The sequence below is a fragment of the Hypanus sabinus genome, chromosome 31 (genome assembly GCF_030144855.1).
Source record: "Hypanus sabinus isolate sHypSab1 chromosome 31, sHypSab1.hap1, whole genome shotgun sequence".
Taxonomy (NCBI): Eukaryota; Metazoa; Chordata; class Chondrichthyes; order Myliobatiformes; family Dasyatidae; genus Hypanus; species Hypanus sabinus.
Genome location: NC_082736.1, coordinates 6475251 through 6478549, shown reverse-complemented (window position 1 = coordinate 6478549; position 3299 = coordinate 6475251). Strand labels below are relative to the sequence as shown.

General features: G+C 44.6%; 1 non-coding gene across 1 annotated transcript; it reads right to left on the bottom strand.

The window, feature by feature from the left end:
* trnad-guc (transfer RNA aspartic acid (anticodon GUC)) lies at positions 1 to 72 on the bottom strand. The gene has a single exon. It is a non-coding gene; the product is annotated as a tRNA-Asp (tRNA).
* Between the last annotated feature and the right edge of the window lie 3227 nt (positions 73 to 3299).

Sequence of the window (3299 nt, the reverse complement as noted above, 5' to 3'; positions counted from 1 at the left end):
CTCCCCGTCGGGGAATTGAACCCCGGTCTCCCGCGTGACAGGCGGGGATACTAACCACTATACTAACGAGGAATTCATACCCTCATTTTATGCACGTTTCAGCACACACCCCGGTGAACAGAATCTCCTTGATGTTTGGTCACTGCGATACTGGAGCTTTTCACACGTGTCCTTCCCCCAGCAGAGTCTCACTTTTCTCCAGCCATTCAGTCACCTATTACATTCTAGGATTACCAAACCAGGTGCTCTCATGCCAGCCCATCTCCGTCTTCCAATCAACATTTTCATCACAGTTACACATTTATATTTCTGCTTTCGTAATGCCACAGGCGGGACACGAAATGTACCTCATCCAATTCTCAAGCCATCACTCCCACTTCAATCAACTTCACTCAAACACGGCTTCTGTATCTCCGCTCTGTCGGACGATCGCCACCTCAACTGGACATCACACGAACTGCACCACACTGAAGAATCCGACCGACAACATTCACAATCACCTCCAGCCATACTCATGCAATTCCAGCGTCCCACTGCTCCTACCCTCAAAACTCGACTACCAATTCCATAAGTCATGTCAATCCATGGGTCACTCGAAAATTATTATGGGCTGGCCAGGCCAGTCCATCAACGATGGAATTGCTCTCCCTCACATTTTCCCCGGTCAACAGATCACTGCAGCTTCCTGCTCTCACTCTAACCCAGCTTCCCACAATGTCCTTGTAATATTTCCCTTCACTCTTTCAAACTTATTTGCATTCCTGTGAGTTGGCAAACAAAACTGCACACAATACTTCAAATTATGCCTCACCACACTTATTCAACTTCAAAAAACTCCCCATCTCCTGCACTCCATACTTTGATATGCCAAAAGCTTTCTTTATGACACTATCTACCTTGACACCTCTTTCAAATATTATGGACATGTAATCCCATTTCCCTTTGTTCTAGCACGCTCCCTACTTCCCCACTGTTCACTGTACCCCACGGGAGTGTAAGAACTCACGCTTCTCAGCATTAAGTTCCATCTGCCATTTTCAGCCCATTTTACCAGCTGGTCCAGATCCCACTGCAAGCTATGATAGCGTTCCTCGCTGTCCACAGCAGCCCTAATCTTGATATGAGCCGTATATTTGTGATCCAGTTCACCACGTTATCACACAGATCATTGATATAGATGACAGATAACAATAGACCCAGCACCAATCCCTGAAATGTCTTATCCAACCCATTATGCAGGACCTTGTCAAATACCTTGCTGAAGTCCATGTAGACAACATCCACTTCCTTCCCTTTGTGAACTTTTCTGATAACTTCCTTGAAAACTCTTTAAGATCAGTTGGCATTAACTACCACGCTCTAAGCCATGATGAATATCCTTAATCAGTTCATATTTATCCAAATACTTGTAAATCCAGCCCCTCTAAATACATTCCATTTACTTTGCAAATAATGATGTCAGGCTTAAGGGCCTATCATTTCCAGGTTTAATTTTTGAGCCGTTCTTAAAGAGCGGAACAACATTGCTACCCTCCAGTCCTCTGGTAGCACATCTGTTGCAAAGCATGATTTAAATATCTCTGGTAGAGTTCTGGCACTCTCTGCACTTCCCTCCTGCAGAGTCCGAGGGAACACCCTGGGGATTTATCTATCCTAATTTATCTGAAGAGAGCAAACATCTCCTCCTCCGTAATCTGTATAGGGTCCATGAAATAGATGCTGCTTTGGCTCGCTTCTATAGACACTGTGTCCATCTCCTCAATGTGCAAAATACAGGGCGTAGCTGGATGATGCAGCGTGGATAACTTCACTCACTTCAACCCCGAGCAACCTCTGCACTCACTAGCAATGACTCTTTAACTCAGTATTATTTGTTTGTTGTAAAATAAAAATTGTGCTTGAAATGGGGAGAGGAAAAGCTGCTGGAAGTGAAAGAGAAACAGACAAGCATAAGATACAAAATAGATGAGAGAGAGAGAGAGAGAGAGAGAGAGAAAGAGAGTCACAGATAGACCATCCAGCTGGACTTTGGTCTACGAAAGGAAACCAGTGCGGTCACTTTCATTTCCCACCATTCAATACTTCACCTGTGGGCCTGGTGTCCGAGATCTTCAATATCAGGGCGCAGTAGTTCATAAGCCAGTTTCTCTTGGTGACTTTTGTCTCTACCTGATTCTATGAAATTCTTTTAAGTTCAAACTGAGACTAAGGAACGCTGGGAATGTTCAGGAGGCTACACCGAATGCCTGGAGAGATAAAGTTATCAGTTGGAAAACCGCCCTCGGAATGGCCCAAAATGATGCTGTTTGTTCAGTGTTATTGAATATAATATGAGGTCCTGAGATCAGATACGATTCACAGCCGTACGATTGTGGGTAGGAATTGCTATTGAAGCATTTCTCTTAAACTTGAAAGCAACCTTGATTAACGTTGTTACGTTCCCTGTAACTAGGTCACTTACCAGCGAAGATAGAGAGGTCCATTGAAATCTGATGGTAATATTTTTTTAAAATCTTTATTTATAAAGGGGCACAAAAATAAGATTAATATAAACATTCAGATAATATACATCGTCACTACTCAATCTAAAAGCGTGGGTCTAATAATAACCATCAATAAGAAACAGCTCGATCGTTTGTCTAGGGGATAATATTTTGTCCGATGGAAATATGAAAGTCACTCAGTTCCTGCAGGCTTCAGCCTTTGGGACCGCTGGGTTTTCACTTGTTGGAGAGAGAGAGAGAGAGATTTGTGAGAAAAGAAACTTGCCCGGGTCTTTTATGAAGCAAATCCATTGAATCGGGAAAGTTGGTTCCTCGTTGTTAGTTCAAGAACATCGGTTCTATGGTACCTGCCACTGGCTCCCAAGCAAAGGGGAACCGAACGCACGTGGCTTCCTTCAAATGGCTTCCCGCTACTACGGGATCATTAGCGTTTCTTCTGGTGCGTCTGAAGGGATTGTTCCCCCAGACCCTCTTTTATACTTCCTCATGGGGTCGCAGATATCAATCAGGTTGGGATGATGCAATCTCTCTCTCAACCAGCCCACTTTGCCCGAGGGCTTACACGTAGCATAGTCCCCAATCCACAAACGTGGTCTCCAGGAGACAATGGTCAATGTCGCGTTATTTTGCATCACTGGGGAACGAGGCTTCCGGCACGTCTCTCTCCCATTTCCTGGGTCTACTGACCCCACCCCCCCAACTAGTGCTCTTACAATTCTCACAAAGGAGGGGGCTGCCCGCATAACAACGTAATGTAGCATTTGCAAACCTGCCAGTGAACATGGAATTTCCTAT